Consider the following 17,258-nt stretch of genomic DNA (forward strand, 5'->3'; position numbering starts at 1 on the left):
ATAATAAAATTGGGGTGAAGGCATGTACTTAATTCTCTCAGAAATTGAAAAGAAAAAAGTTTACTAAGATCACCAAAAGATGTATAGAAAGCAGATAAGGGGTATATTCTAACATACGATAATTAAGATTAAAAATATTTATCCATAAAGTATGGATTCAGTATGTATGGAGTATACAGAAATAGTTTCCATTCACTTTATGCTCAATATTTAAAACCCTGATCCCACTATAGCATACAGAGAAACAAGGGATATATTCTTCAGAAATAAACCCCATATACTTAGGACATGGTGAGATCATATATGATTATAACACTGGAAATTTCTTGGTGACTGCAGAATGCTCTTAATCAGAATGTTAGGGCAGAGTAAAAGTCAATGAAGCAGCCCTGGGTGGTTAAGTATAGAGACCTGGTTCTGCTCACTGGTTTTTCCTTTGACAGCAATGCCTTTGCCTGACAGTCACAGGGCTGGTTCCTCATTATTTTATGTCGCAACTTCTCTATTTTTATTTTCTCAATATTCCCAACCTATAGTTGCTTGATTTATTAGTTCAATTGTGATTTCCTGGTGATCACTACTACTTGAAGCCAGTATGGTTTTATTTCGTTGCTGTCACTAACTTTCTGTCTTTTCTCCTATCATGTAAACTCCATAACATTAGAATACTTACCTATTATGCTTATGCCTTTTTTGTCCGCATCCAAACCATGCTTGGCACATGTTAGGCACATCCCTATACATACTGAAGAAATAATACGGGCTGGAGAGATGGCTCAGTGGTTAAGAGCACTGACTGCTCTTCCTAGAGGTCCTGAGTTCAAATCCCAGCAACTACATGGTGGCTCACAGCCATCTGTAATGAGGTCTGATGCCCTCTTCTGGTGTGTCTGAAGACAGCTATAGTGTATATAATAAATAAATTTTTTTTAAAAAAGAAATAATACTGTGGTTTGATACATTATATACCAACCAGTGCCAAACAAGTAGTGACATTGTTATATTTGTATTTCTGAATCAATATTTAGAAATAATATGTCCTCTTGGATCCTGTCATTTCAAGTGAACGAGCCTCATGATTCATGCTTATATCACAGTAATATGATGTTCTAACTGATGCAAACTTTGGGGGAGAAAGCTTAGCCTTTAGGTTTTCTATCTCCATTGTTATCCACTATGGGACACCCTCTAGTCTTCTTCATCTGCCATCTATATGTTCAAGCATAGTGTGAAGCTTATAGATAAGTATTGGCCAAAATTTACCTATATCATAGTATATTCTATGACACTGACTAAGTTACTTAAATGATCTTTTCCATAATTCTTTTATTAGAAGATATGGATATATTATTAATAATATCAATGACATTTAAATAGAATTCAGAATACAAATCATTTGGGAAAGTTTATGATATGTATGGCAAAATAAGAAGGTGATGAGGTTTTCTTCCCCAAGAGTCCCTACAAAGTTCTAGTCTATGCTTCAAACAATTTTCCATTATTTCCGTAAGCCAACTTCAATGATAATTTCTATCTGACATCATCCTAATCTGACATCATCATAATACAGTGGTAACTAAAAGAAAACTGAATTATGGCATAGTTTTTTAAATTCTTTTTTTTTAAAAAATCAAGTGTGCTTGTTTAATTTTAAAACATAAAACTAATCCCCTCAAAAATTAGCATAGCAGAGATAGCAGAATATTAAACCTTCCTTATCCTTCCAATAAGAAACACTCTATTTAATAATTACTTGTTTTGTTTGTTTGTGATCAACAAGAGTGAACTTAGTCCCTCATATGGGGATGATTATGAAACATGATTTTCATTATTAAGTACTAAGGCAATATAAATCAATAAACAAAACATATAAGAACATGCTAAGTATATAATTGAAGTCACCAAAAGCACCCGAGTCTTCTTTATTGCATCTGTAAAATGGAAAAATCTACTATAATGATCAAATAATGTAACACAAATATTTACCCAATACAGAATTATGTTTCAATCAAGGTAAGAAGAATGCATTGCCAAGGGTAGTGTGCAGAGCACTCCATGCTAGGTTAGCACTTTTTGTTTTAAAGTACAATTGTTCATTTTCTGTGCAGTAAGTTTGGGTCTAGAATTTATGCATAAGAGAGGCCTAAATATAAAAATTATCAAAATTACTCCAGTCTTGGCACATTCCATTAAGCATGTCAATTATGTAAACATGTTAAGAGCATGCTCATGTACTTACATATAAATGTTTTATGATGCTAATGTATATAGTTTACATGCTACATGTCTTCGTTGTTGAAAAAACTGAATAAAGCTGGTAATGGTGAGAATAGAGTTATGACTAGTAGCCTTCTGGCACACCATCTATAGGGACATATGTATGAAGATATCATAAAGAAAGAAAAGGTGAGGAGAGGGGAAGAAAAGGAGGAGTGAAACGAAAGGAGAGTGCAGGAAGAAAACGGTTGTAAGAGGAGCTGGTCTTATAGGAAGAAAGAAATAGCAGAGGATTCCTGGAGTATTGCCAGAGAGCTGAAATAATATTTCCTACTCATGCAGTAAACAGTAAAATGCTTCAATGTATAAGTACAGGTATAAATGTCTGAAGTCAAGAGAAATAAAATGGTTCCTATGTGTTCAATGTGTCATTGATGACAGAATCCCAAAGACATGGCAGGACTCATCTCTCTCCTTGTTCCTGGAGAAGTCAAGCTCTCTGCTACCATCAATATTTATTTTGTGTTATCTAGGAGTTGCTCGGAAAGTATCCATGACTTCCTACAGGGGAAAATCATTATAAGATAAGATGACATCTATAAAAACAATGCAAAACTTTTAAAAAAATGTGGTATAGTTTGGGTTTAGGGGTGTGCTGGCTGTCTTTTAAAATGTCACAGTTTGATTGCTAGTCTTAGACACATCTTGAGGGGATCTGCTTGACTTTTAAATTTTTTTTATCTTTATTAACTTGAGTATTTCTTATTTACATTTCGATTGTTATTCCCCTTCCCAGTTTCTGGGCCAACATCCCCCTAACCCCTCCCCCTCTCTTCTATATGGGCTTCCCCTCCCCACCCTCCCCCCATTACCACCCTCCCCCCAACAATCACATTCACTGGGGGTTCAGTCTTGGTAGGACCAAGGGCTTCCCCTTCCACTGGTGCTCTTACTAGGCTATTCATTGCTACCTATGAGGTTGGAGCCCAGGGTCAGTCCATGTATAGTCTTTAGGTAGTGGCTTAGTCCCTGGAAGCTCTGGTTGCTTGGCGTTGTTGTTCATATCGGGTCTCGAGACCCTTCAAGCTCTTTCAGTCATTTCTAAGATTCCTTCAAAGGGGGTCCCGTTCTCAGTTCAGTGGTTTGCTGCTGGCATTCGCCTCTGTATTTGCTGTATTCTGGCTGTGTCTCTCAGGAGAGATCTACATCCGGTTCCTGTTGGCCTGCACTTTTTTGCTTCATCCATCTTATCTAGTTTGGTGGCTGTATATGTATGGGCCACATGTGGGGCAGGCTCTGAATGGGACTTTTACATTTTAACATTATAATTTAAGCAAAACATTTAAAACAGATCCCTACATTGCTTGGCACGTGTGGCTCAATCAACTCCTGTGGACAGAGTTGAAACCCACATGTTTTTATGCAGACAGTGGTCTGTTTACATGTATATACTTTTATTCTAAAATCTGTGGCCTTATATTCTAAATATTTGTTAAAGTAGCATGGTGATGGGACTCTATTTATAGAAGAGGTCCAAAATGTTCTAGAAATATGTTCTAATGCCCAATGGCTGGCTTTATTCGTTCCTCAAATCTGATGAAAATGCTAGGGATTAGGCAGGAAGCCAGCCTGGTAAGCCAGGATCTGGCAGAAACACTATGTCAGAAACGAATTTCAGTGCTTTGCTACCTAGCCTTTCTACTGAGAAACTGTGTCAACTTCGCTTCTTAACAATGTTGCTAATGCAGAACCGAAAAAGTCTAGGGCCTGAATCCCTTGCTCTGCTCCTTGTTCTTGAATCAAAGGCCATTAACCATTTGTTTAAATAGCACTCCTGGATATGTTTCCCCCCCTTTTCCCCAAAGATAAGCCACTAGGTAGTTCCTGTGCATCGTAGTAGTAAATAAGCCCCTAGCACCAATTTCACTGTATAGACGTTGGAGGCCAGGACTTGAAAAAAATGACACTCAGTTGCTGAAGAGTAACGATTCCTAATGCTCATTTCAGTTGTTATGCCCTGTTGGGCTGCCTCCTTGCTCGCTCGTTGCCTGTGAAGTAAGTTACATGCCCAGCCAGAGCTGCTTTTTTTTTTTTTTAATATTTTCTAAGGCTGCATCTTTAAAACAGCCTCCCTGTACATGTTACTTCAACACAAACCCTAGAAATGCAGAAGGGTGTTATCAAGTATCTGTAGCCAAAAGGGTGGACTGTTTTACTATTTAAAGGTCTTAATCACAGGCACATTTGGTTTTGAGAAAGTATGATTTGGATGGAATTCTTTTGGGGATGGGGGTGGGGGTTGAGGGACAATTTCGTGTAGCTGAAGCTAGCCTGTTTAGCTAAGAATTGCCTAGGTCTTCTGATCCACTTGCCTCAATCTTCCAATTACTGAGGTTTCGGGGGTCCACCTCCATGCCTAACTTGGAACTCTTGTTCCGATAAGTACTTGAATATTAGCCTCGGGTGTTAAGTAAAACAAAATGCTCTAGCAACTCCTGGTTTAATGGCCTTGACTTTGGCTTATATAACCTGTGAGGAATTGAAAGAAATTCCTGAAGGAGAGGTTGTTTTAAAAATGGCCTTAACATTTTATGTAAGCGACTGCACCGCACACCCAAGGGTTAATAAGAGTCTTGCACAGCTGTGTGTGTGCAGAGTCTTTCCATGTGCTGTTGTCTTCTTGTTGATGGAGGAATCTCCGAGTAGCAATTAGTAAATGCAATTACCTGCTTCCTATCTAGGGTAGGCGTGGATCACAGGTAAGAAGGAAGAAATGAAATTCAGGCAAAACAGGATGCTGTAGTCTGCAGGGGCACCTGGGTAATTCACTAGGGGATTGAAGTGGGGGTAGTCTGATCCTGTCTCTGTTACCATGAAACTGAAATCATGGCCACCGTCAGGGAGAGTGAAGAAAAAACACAAAGACGGTGGCTATCACTTAAGCAATTCAGGGAAAGTATGTTTGACATTTAAAAAATCTTCAATGATATTTGTCTTTGAGTGTGTGTGTGCACATTTTTATCCTTAATTAAGTAGCTGAATTGTTTAAGAGGGAAAATAAAATATTTAGTTCTCACAGAGAACAATATACAACCAGTTTCTCCCTTTGGCAAAAAGAATTAAACAAATGCTAGACATGTGAGAATCATCCATTAAGCTCTATTTCACAAACAAGAGCCATAGGTTCACAAAGACAGTGAGCGCCCATTTCTGTGCCATACTGGATGGTATTTATCAGATATTTCAATCCAGAATTAACTCCTGACAGAGGCTCTTAGCTAAGTGTTTTGTGCGTATCATTTGCATCAGTAGCAATGCTTGTAACCTAGTACATGGTAAGGAATGTTGTCTGACAGGGCTGCTAAGAAAGTTATTGAATTACATCTTACAAATAATCTTACCTTATTCTGAGACTGGTTTAAAGGGCATTCTCACTGCATGTGGAAATTCTCCATCCCTTGTTTACCATAAAGGGTTGAAAACTAGATGATAATTTTTATCTTCGCATGCACCATAATTTTCTGGAGACCTCTTTTGACATAGTGCCTCCCTATGCCCACGATCAGTACAACAACCGTGCTCTTAGTGTTACGGCACTTACAGAAATAATCAGCATTCTTCCTTTACTCTTCATACCATAACCACTGAGCTGACAATTTTCTAAACCCCACCTGTCAATTTAGAGAATGAAAACAAAGTCAAAGAGAATTGGAGCTGATCTACACCATTCAAACTTGAGGTAAAAGTAAGTACAAAAGCCACAGAGATTATGGCTCCATATGAGCTTTGAGTTTCACAGAGGGGCAGCCAGAAACTCATAACGGCATCCAAAAATGTGCTTGTTACTCTAAATTGGTTTTTATAGTCTTTCAGAACTGTCTTAAGTGTTGTTTTCAAATGAATGAAAACTGGCTGTCACTTTAAAAGATTCCTTTGCTACAGGTTTTGAAAATTATATTTTATAGTGCATGAACAACACTTTCATTGTTATTATTTCTACAACGCAGCAATTTATTTTCTCATACACTTTAAGGTGTGTACACCCAACATGCGTCAGGCTGCATGGGTTCCAGGGCACCTATGAACGCAGTCTAAAACACGTTTTCAGACAACAAAGTCATCTTATAATGGTGGACAGCCCTAATTTTAAAAGATTTTTTGTTTTATTTTTATTCTTTGCAACAGAAAAAAATCAATGTTCCATTTATATAGATAGAAAAGAATGAAACTTTTCTGGATAGCGATACCCTAACTTTAAAGAAGCTTATGTTCCCACTGATAATGGATTCATTTGAGTACCGTGCTATTAATGTGCTGGGCTATTATTGCTTACTTTACAGCCAATGAAAGTAGTCTTTCAAGACCTCTCTGTGAAACTAAAGGAGAATAGCCGTTCCCTTTTATTTGGACATATTACAATTCTTTTGAGGAGAGCGCACGTGTTAAAGGAAAAGGCTTTGGATAAAGTTTACGTAACAAAATGAAAAACATCAGTCATCCCTTGAAGAATTCAGATGTGAAGATACTGTTCTTTTTCCCTCCCCACTCAAAAAAAAGCAACGCTAATCATGCCATAAAACTACAAAATGAATGAGCACGTTACATAGAAGCAAACGGTCACCGAAACATCTGAAACAGACTGTCATCAATCATATCCAAAACTAGCAATATTATGACTTCAACTTCTGCTGAGTATATGGAGAGGAACACCTTCTTATACTGAGAAGTCACTCCATCACCTCTTCCCCAGTCTTGGGAAATGCATGCCAGGAAAAGGGATGCTGTTGGTGCACGTTTATCTTGTCTTAAGGTATCCTAGGTTTTCTCCCCAAAGTTTCATTAACATATTCCTAACATGTTGTTACCTTCCTTTGACTTGTACTAGAAAAGTGAGTACCCCCAGTTTTCAATATACTATAACTTACTGTCTAACTGTTATAATTATAACTTACAATCTCACCATTTAAAGAAGTATTACATAATTTTAGAATATGTGTATATACTGAAAATTATATATATATATATATATATATATATATATATATATATAATTAAATCAAAATCTATGTATTTATACTCATGTGTTTTATCCCTGCGTAAATAGATTTGGCTAATTTTAGTGAAAATAAAATTGGCTAGAAGTCATCTTGTATCCAATAAATCATCAATGCAGACACATTAATGACTAATCAATCATCAAAATATTTAAAACACAAGTGGATCGGGTGTTTAATGCAAAGGGCATTACATTTTTGTAAAATGTTTGTTAAGACCTATAACTACATTATAATTTGGTATAAAGCCCATGTTTCGTCTAGGCTACCCATAATATTAGATAAAATTCTCTATTATGTAATCAAATTGTCTTATTGTGCTTTTTAAACCCCACCTTAAACTACGTAATAAGTACCATTAGGAAGATAAATACCATGTTACAAATTAGAATTAATAATAACTCTGCCCAGGTGTTGCATAAACTGGAAAGCATAAGAATCAGAAGATTCTTTGAGATTTATATAAATTACCTCCTTAAATCTAAGTCCTTTCCCATAAGATGACTATAAGAATCTGTTTTGGGGATATACTCTGAATCGATTTAATATACTGTCATCAAAAGAGATAAATTGATATTATTTCAGTGTGTTCTCAGACTTACAGGAAGTTCAAATTAACCTTCAGATTTCCAAAGCATTCCTCATTTTATTTATTAACCTCGCAGCTCATTTTGCAAGCATAATTAAGACAAACTAACATTTCCTAGTTTTATTTTTTGCTAGCATCAAGTCTAATATGCATATCTGAAAAAGTAAATAGCACATCTTCTCCTTTAAAAAAAAACTGATTAGAACCACCTGATAATTTAACCAGCTAGAATCGCTAACACCTTCTACGTAGACATCAGGTTAGAAAGTAATATTGAAACTATCATGTGGTATATCAGTACTAGGATTTCCCTTCTAGAGTGGCAGTCTTCAGTTCTGATAAAGATATCTTAAATTATAATTATCATTACCACTCTAAAGCATTACTAAGACTTACTACACCATCATCTTAAAGGGTAAAAAAAAATAGGGGTGTATAAAATTCTGACCATGAATTTTCTGTATCATTTAAATTCATTTAAAGTCTTGAACCCGTTTGATACATCTTACGATTAGGTATGACTTGCAGTACACAGAGGCTCAGTTTTCAGAAGTATACGGAAAATATAAAACTTCACATTCATAAACAGCTCTGTGCATGCTGTTGATAGAATTAATATTTTACACAGAGTCATGCAAATAAATGTCACAAACCAAGCCCGCACTTTCACATTTCCCCAGTACAGTGCAAAAACAGCAAACAGAATCTTATTTTGTTCCCACAGAAAGCTACTTCTTTACGTCTTTTCATGCCTAAACTTGTAAACTCAGCCGTACACACACATGAAGTAATTAAGTGGTTATCCTTTCGTCCTTGTACCCAGAAAAGTGTTCCCTTTGAAAAGTCATAGATCTCAGCAGAGACAGCGCATTTTCAAGAAGTCATTTAGTTGCTGAGCTTTAGACAATTTTCCCGTGTGCCTATGCGTGAGCGACATGAGTGTGTACGTATGGTGTATTGAGTGTGGTGTGGAGTGTGTGTGTGTGTGTATGTGTGTGTATGTGTGTGTGTGTGTGCACATGCATATGTACGTGAAGTCTGCTAAGGTAGGTGAGATGATCATCTGGAATAGAAAACGGATTTGAAAATAATGTACAATATGAATATTCACCAATACACAGGCCAATTTCATCGATGCCACATAAAGTCAGCTCTTTCCTAAGTTTGTGTAGAAACTTACGAGTTAAAGGTATGCGACTGAAAGGACTACCTGGGGTGCCCAGGCTGGTGTGGGAGTTGGGATAGAATTAAGAAGGGAAGATTTCCCCTTCTTATCTCAAATGGGCATTTAGGAAAAAAAAATAAAAACTACGACTTGGCATTTCTCCTGGTAAATCAGAAAGATTTATCTTGGAACGAGCATCTGCTGCCTTCGATCTGCTCTTGCAGAACCCACTTGCAGTGCCTCCCTGTTACATATAACTGGATATTTCCCCTCACAACCCCCCCCAGCTGTTGGTAATCGCTTATCAGTCTCTGAGGAATAACAGGAAAACAAAGCTTAGATCAGAGATGATGGAATTAGAGATTGCAGAAGCTATCATCGAGACTCTGTCTAGCAAGTAAGATGTGCTTGACCTGTCTGACAGTTATGGAAGTTGTTGTTGTTGTTTTTTTCAATAGCTTTCTTTTAACAAGATGTGAGAAGAGAAATGTTTTCCCCTTAAGATCTTTTAAATTTGAGACCATCTTCCCCCATTACCTCCTAAACTTTCTTCTAGTCCAAGAGGATTCTGTCAACTGAGCCTACATCTACCCTCTGAAGGGAACAGGAAAACTGCAGAAACATCATTTTTATATCTACTCAATATTTTCATATCAAAAGAGTGTGTCAAGAGATGAATTTAGTAGCTAGACAGTGACATGCGAATGCAGCCTTAAAAAAAAAAAAAGGTAAAAATGGAATCTCATACACAAAGGCAGCGTTACCACAAAAGTTAAACTTCCAGTGTTTCACCAAAGGGTTAAGGTTAGGGAAGTGGACATCAACATGTCCACAAAAGCTAAACCAGATTAGCAAGATCAAAGTAAAATCCAAGTCTCCTGGTAATTCTGGTGTCACTTGCAAAGGTTTTGAAACTTCCCATGTTTTTACCCTGCCACTGTAGAGGCTATCTGGACAAATCTTGGGAGGGTGATGATCCAGTTTTAATTTTACAAACTCAAGAAGCCCTCAAAGTTCAGACAGTGACAGTGATGTGCTCTCCCAAACTGTCAGCCCCATAGGACAGATGCAAACAAGAAGAGTCTGATAGCAGGCACAGGAGAGTAGCTGCAATTAAGCAGTTGAAAGTGGGTTGGAGTGTTGGGTTATTTTTGTTCCATTTGTAGCCTCTTGCTAGAAGGAGATGGAGTCAAACTTGACACTTCCTTTCTGAGAGCAGGAGCTGCTCTCCTTGTCTACTCTCAATTCAGTTTAATTCCCTGTGTGGCTTCATCCTTTCCTGGACTCATATTTTCACACGGGGTTGCAATCTATCCTGCCCTCCAACAGAAAGAAATCTTTTTCTCTTCTTCGCTGCCCTTCTTCCCTGTAAGAAAGACGATCCTCCCCCAACCCAGGGAGTGGGGGGTGGGGTGGGGGCTGTGCTGGCTTAGAATGGGAGGAAGGGGAGGAGAGAAGGGGGCTGATGGTGGAGCACAGAGGAGAGAATGGAAGAAGCAAGAAGATGGGGGATGCCCAACATCAACTCCTGGCTCTGAATCACCAGCCCTGTGCAAAGTGCTTTTCCCGGAGATGCACTTGTGTTCTCGCATCTCTCACAATAGGCTTACCGGGGGATCCCTACCTAGGTCTCCCACCGCCACAAATCAAGTGTACCTAGGTCTTTTCGATAGATTCAAGCTCAGAGGTACCAAGGTACCACCGAGGTGGCCGCGCTGCCGGTGGGGCTGCCTTACCTGGAGCGAGGACCGGGAGGTGGTGCGAGTCTTGGTCCCCGCAGCTCTCACCGCGGACCGGTGCGAGGCACGCGAGTACTCTCGCTGCCTCCGCTCTCAGAGGGGCAGCCTGCAACACAAAAGGGGTGTGTGGGTGTGGGTGAGGTTTTCTAGGGCCACCAGCTGGTCCCAGCTGGCCGCCCCCGCCCTGCACACACCCCTTTGGGGAGCTGAGCCCCCTGTCGGGTGAGCAGGACCCTGGGGGCTTGCCCTGGTTACAGCCTCAAGTTGCCCACTGCTAACTGCCGATGCTGCCGCTGCAGGAGGAGGTGGAGGAAAGACACTGGGGGCTGAACTCGGTCAGAGCATCCCCACACTGCAGCTTCTCCAGGAATCCCTCCAGTGAGGAGGCGGCCGCCCATCATCTCCCAGCCCAGGCTGTTGATTGGTTCCAACCAAGGTACGCTGCTCAGAAGAGCCAATCAGAGAGCACTAATAATAGGTGGATCCTCTCAGGCAACGGAGCCCAACCCAGTACTGTTAGTGTCTCTCCATCCCCACAGCGGACAGGGACCTGAGGAGAGGGGTTTAGGAGCGTGGCGTGGGTGGGATGAACTAAGAAGAGACAGGATCCCAAGGAAAAACACTAAAAGACATTTTCTAAGCCCAGTGGGTAGACTCGGGGATGCCCTCAACCTGTTCAGTAAGCCATAAGCACTGGATAAGAAGCAAGCTTTTTTTTTTTTTAACTTTCAATCAAAACCTGCCTTGATACTGAGCATGCCCAGGCCTCCACAACACCCTAGGAGTTGCGATCAGTGTGAGTTCTAGATTGAAAAGGTGGGAGCTGGGACAGGAAAGAGGCAGAAGTTTGTCTCTGGCCATTTGACACGGCGGAGTTGGGGAAGCAGGAGCGACTGAGATAGAGGTGGTCCTTCTTGCTTTGGGAGACCAGTCACATCATTCCGTCTGAACTCGAGTGGGAAGCCAGGCTCCGATAATGTCAGGACAGCTACATGCCTGGAGACCGCCCAGGAAGGGTGTGGTGGACCGGAGCTGAACGCAAGGTTCATCCCATAGGTGGGGCCCAGGAGCGAGGCTCCACCCAGCTGCAGCTGCTAGGCAGTGGAGCGCCCAGGGAGTTTCCATGCAGCGACCAATAAGTTTGGAGACTTGGGTCAAGTGCGACCTTGTTAGATACGCTTTTCCCACCTTCTTGGGCTTGTGCTCGCCCCCGCCCCCATCTCTCTCCAGCCTTTGCCAGCACGCTGGGGACTAAAGGGCTTTCTCCCTCCTCCTCTTCCTAGCTGAACCCTTCTGCTCGCAAGTAAGAAGCTTTTCCCCTGTGAGAGCGGCGGTGACCTGATTGTCTCTAAGCTCCTGGGCAATTTATAGCTTGGTAATACCGAGAGAAGCCAAACAGGGAGGTTGAGAGGCTTGGCGGGGAGGGCAGGCTGGTTGGCCCTGGGGTGGAGCCCCAGCTCCCAAGGGCAGGAGCCCTTTACCCCACAGGTGAAATGCTTTCATGGCACCAAAAGAGATTTTCCTTTCCCACTCGCTTGACCTTGCTTAGTGCCCTCTGAACCTCTTGTTTTGCTTAGCAGTCTTAGCAGTTTGTGTAAAGTTGATCAATAGCCACAAATGAGCACTCCCCTAATTGGGCTCTTTATTTTCCTGACAGGATGATCGTGGCATCTCAGGTACGGGAAATAAATAGCGATCTCAATTCCCCAAACTCATCCACTTTGAACTGGAGTTTTATTAACACTGGTGTGCAAAGGTAACTGTAGCGAGAATTCAATTAACGGTAACACATTTCTTCAGGTTTGTAATTAAATCTCTTCTATTTATATAATGTTTAAGGTAAGAACCTTTTCTGAATATATGGCAAAAGAGGATCACCTTCATATAAATGGATCCTTCTAAGACACGAACCCTTGTGTTTTGGACTGTTTACATTATCAAGAATTTAGAATGAGAGGTAAACTAAGAAAATACTATATCTTCAACGTGTAACTTTATGTTAACACCCACCTTCTGTTTTCCAAAATAGCCCCTGAAAATAGTTTCTTAGGTAAAAAAGGAGATAACAAACTTTGTAAGTTGATTTGAAATGTTTGGCCAAGGAGAGGAGGGATCTGAAGAGGAGGAGGAATGGATGGGGTCAGTGTAAGAAGAGGTAGAAAAATTGAGTATCTGTTTGTATTTTCCAATGAAGATATGTGCATGAGAGGAACATTATCATATCCACCTAATGGAAATTTTTATTTTAAAATATACGTGATCCTCTTTTTAGGTTATTTTTTGTTGTTGTTAAAAACTACATGCTTTCCCTAGTTACCAACAGTAATATGTAGAGAAAAGAAAGAAGAGCATATAAATGAACGGAATAAGAATATAGAATTTTTGATTTTCTGTTCTAGACCCTAGGTCTATCATCATTTTAGTCAATTTCTTTTTCTGTCTACCTCAAATCTACCCACAGTGTCCTTTGGTGGAAACCATTCTAGGGGGCATGGATATGTCAGAACCTCCCAATCCCACCCCAAGGGCTTCTTGAAGGGGACGTCTGCCTATAATAAGAAATGAGCTTTGGGCATATTTCACTGTACTGTTTTAGAATTAATAGCATTTTACTTATCAATATTAAGAAGATTATTTATATACTAACTAGATACAAATTAGGTTGTTACTTTTGGTTTTTTTTTGGATTTTTTTGAGGACCAAAATTTTTGATTCTCTTTTATATTTGCATAGTTGTCAACTCTGAGAATTCATTGAAGACCTTTCCTGGTCCTATTTGGTTGGTACAACATCAACATCATGTTTTCATAAGTGTATAAGTGTGTGTGTGTGTGTGTGTGTCTGTCTGTCTGTCTGTCTGTCTTTCTGTCTCTGTGTGTATGTATGTGTGTGAGTGAGTGTCTATCTCTCTCTCTGTGTATGTATGTGTGTCTGTCTCTGTGTGTGTGTGTGTCTCTCTCTCTCTCTCTCTCTCTCTCTCTCTGTGTGTGTGTGTGTGTGTGTGTGTGTGTGTGTGTGTGTGTGTATGTTTTGTGTCTGTCTGTGAAAGAACATATGCATATACCAGGAAAACTTACAGTTTCTGTGAATGCCCTCCACCTTCTTTGAGACAGAGTCTCTTTGACTTCTGTCTTATTTGGACTTTCATTGCTGTGAAGAAACATCATGGTCAAGGCAGCTCTCACAAAGGAAAATATTTAATTGGGGCTGGGCTACAGTTTCAAAGGTTCAGTACATTGTCATCACAGTGGAAGCATGGCAGCATGCAGACAGACATGGTGCCTGTGTAGCCAGAGAACTCTACATCTTGATCTGAAGTCAACCAGCAGGAGACTGACTTTTCACACTGGGCAGAGCTTGACTACTAGGAGCCCTCAAGCCTGCCTACACAGTAACACACGTCTTCTAACAGGGCCATACCTTTTCCGACAAGGCCACACCTCCTCATAGTGCCACTTGCCATGGGCTAAGCATTCTAACTCACCAATTAAGTTCTACTGGCTGGCCATTGAGCCTCACAGAGCTTCTGCCTCTCCTTTCCCAGCGCTAAGATTACAAGTGCATGCACTCTCACACTTGGCTTTTCCATGGGAGCTGAGGCTTGAACTCAGCTCCTTACACTGGCTAAGTACTTCACTGAGCATCTTCTTAGTTCCGAGACATATTTCTATCGCAGAAAGTGTATGGATCCTCATCTTACCGCATCACACCATTGTTTGTTAAAAAGAAAGTTCAATTCAAAAACAGAGTTGGCTCATTCTTACCACATTCATCAGTCTGCTGACAGGGGCTTTTCTATTCAGGATTCCTATGTCTTTTACCATCAACACAACTCCTTTCCTGAGTATATGATCTTGATACTTTCCTTAATTACTTGCTTTTTCAGAACTGAGACCTACTTTGAATGTTTTGCTTCTGTGCATAAACAAAATCCTACTTTCATTAATTAAAAAATGCTTTACACAACCCGTATCTGTGTCAAAGTTTCCTCTTCCTTTATCATTGAACTTTTCCGTTTCCTGTTTTAATGATTTTTTTTGCCATATATTTTAGCTTACAAGATCAGAATAGAAACCGAACTGGATTGATGCACAGGGTAGAGAGGTGTGTCTTATGGGAAGAGAGGGAATTAGGGAATTTAGGAACTAGAAATTCATTAGGCACGAACCCAGTCAAGGATTTCTGTGGACCACAGGAAATACTTACATGAGAGAAATATAAATAAAGTTACCATTTTGGTGGAATATGCATATATTCGGTGGGTAGGACATACATTTCTAGTTCAACAGGACTCTCATATAGCTTTAGACATTACATGCTTAATTGTTAAGACAGTAACTTGGTAAAAATAGCATTACTCAGAGCTGTGAAATAATTAAAAGTAACAAACTCTTCCAGTATATATTTCCTTTTCCTTCCTTTTTGGCCTTTGCTTCTTAAGATACAGCTCCCACTTTCCTTTGGTTTTTCTTTTTAAGACAGGGAATTGACTAGGCATTTGTTTTCTGGCCTATTTCTGAATTTAGTAGAATCCCAGCCTTACAACTAATTGGCTGTGTGACCTTGAAAGATGTGCAAAACAAACCTCTCCAAGTCTTGGGTTGCTTATTTCTCATGTGTACATAATGTGTGTACATAACACATACTTTTAGGGATTTTTGCAAAGATTAAGAAAAACAGTTCCCAGAAGGTACTAATTCTCACCCTCTCACAAGGTAAGAAGGGCTACTAACAATTATAATTATCTTACTATTATATTGCTCTTATTGTTGCTTCTATGTTCTTTTCTTGCCCCCACCCCAGGTTTCTGAGAGAGCAGATTTTTTCTGCTATTGTTTCCTCTACTTAAGTCAATATTGTGGAAGACTCTTTACCTAAATTTGAAAAAGTATAAGAACTTTCTATTTGGGGACTGAAGAGATGGATTGCACTGCTGAAGACTGAAAGCTGGAGCGGATCCAGGTCCTGGTCCAAACACCAAAGTCAGGCAGCTCACGACTGCCTATCACTTTAGTTTCAGGGGATTTGACACCCTCTTTTGGCTTCCATGTGCATGGCACGCATACAGCTTAGCAGGCGCACACATACATATAAATAATAAAGATGGAAATAATGAACAAACCAAAGAAAGAAAAGAGAAGAGAAGAGAAAAGAAGAAAAGAAAAGAAATCTTGGGTATAATGACATATAAACAGCCTCCTATGCCACCTTTGTTGTTCATTGGTTGTTCTCCTCCAGGAGATAAATTTTAACTGGATTTATGGAGAGATAAGCTTTATCTTTGTTTTCTCTTAGTTTTAAATTTGTTGTTGAAATTTAGTTTGAAACATCCTATTATAATGGCAAGATAATTGTCAAACACTATTTTCCCTGGGAAATGCTTTTAAAGACTACCATAGCAATCCATTTTGATTTTTTTGTCTTGTCTCTGTCTCTGTCTCTGTCTCTGTCTCTGTCTCTGTCTCTGTCTCTGTCTCTGTCTCTGTCTCTGTCTCCCTTTCCCTTTCCCTCCTCCTCTCCACCCTCTCTCAATCATTTGACCTGGCATGAACTTTTTCTTTTTTCCTTTTATCGCTAACTGATTTATTTTCCCACATAATGTATCTTGATTGTGGTTTCCTTTCCCTCTGCCCCTCCCAGCTCCCTCTTACCTTCCCTTCCATGTGGATCCACCCCCTTTCAGTGTCTCACTAGAAAACCAACAGGCTTTTAAGGGATAATAATAAAATATAATAAGATAAAACAAAAATCTAACACCTCAGAGTTGGATGACACAAACGAACAGGAGGAAAAGAGTCCAAGAGAAGACACAAGAATCTGAGACTCACTTATGCACATACTTGGGAACACAATAAAAACACTAAAGTGGAAGCCATATTGTATACATCAAGAGGTCCTGGTCCAGACCCATGCATAGCCTGTACATGCCACCTCAGTCTCTGTGAGGCTTCTAAGGGAAAATAATTAAATATAACACAGTAGCTTAAAACAAAAGCAAATGGGTATAAGACAAAACAAACATAAGGGAAAGATCCCATGAAAAGGCACTAGAAACAAATATAAAGCAGAGAGAAGCTGGTCTAAATACTCAGCCATCCCATAGGAACACGAAACTGGAAGTCAAAATATATAGGCAAAAGACCTGTAGCATACAAAGAGAGGAAATAGATATAAATTAAATTTTAAAGGAAGGAAGGAAGGAAGGAAAGAAAGAAAGAAAGAAAGAAAGATGGAAAGAAAGAAAGGAAGGAAGAAAGAGAAAGAAATAGCTCTGACATTACATTTTGAAACAAGGAACCTTCAAAGGCACCATTGAGTTTGTTTTCAGTCAGCCATCAACTGCTGGGCATACAGCCTACCCTTAAGAGTAGTTTGTTTCCCCAGTGAGACTCCATTAGAGAAGGCTAACTTCATTTGTGAGTGGTTATCAGTTGGTGATGGCTTCTAGGTTAGGTATAGGGCCTGTGTCCCCTTCTTCCAGCTCGAGGATCCCA

General features: G+C 39.8%; 1 protein-coding gene and 1 long non-coding RNA gene across 9 annotated transcripts in view; one reads left to right on the forward strand and one right to left on the reverse strand.

The window, feature by feature from the left end:
• Window positions 1-11,170, reverse strand: part of Syt1 (synaptotagmin 1) — a 544,812-nt gene extending 533,642 nt beyond the window's left edge. For 3 of the 7 annotated variants that reach the window (XM_063263063.1, XM_063263062.1, XM_039078497.2), the window contains exon 1: window positions 10,762-11,138. The gene's annotated coding sequence lies outside the window, so the exon portion shown is untranslated. Of the gene's footprint in view, window positions 1-10,761 lie in introns of all 7 variants that reach the window. The other 4 variants (XM_008765353.4, XM_063263065.1, XM_017594679.3 and 1 more) reach the window with 4 other exon arrangements.
• Window positions 11,171-11,280: 110 nt separating this feature from the next.
• LOC120093800 (uncharacterized) lies at window positions 11,281-16,992 on the forward strand. 2 transcript variants are annotated; one of them, XR_005487487.2, is made up of 3 exons: window positions 11,281-12,067; window positions 12,422-12,440; window positions 15,568-16,992. It is a non-coding gene; the product is annotated as an uncharacterized LOC120093800 (long non-coding RNA). The 2 variants fall into 2 exon arrangements; XR_010053694.1 differs by having other exon boundaries at window positions 11,281-12,139; window positions 12,422-16,992.
• Window positions 16,993-17,258: the final 266 nt, after the last annotated feature.

The sequence above is a fragment of the Rattus norvegicus genome, chromosome 7 (assembly GCF_036323735.1).
Source record: "Rattus norvegicus strain BN/NHsdMcwi chromosome 7, GRCr8, whole genome shotgun sequence".
Classification (NCBI taxonomy): Eukaryota; Metazoa; Chordata; class Mammalia; order Rodentia; family Muridae; genus Rattus; species Rattus norvegicus.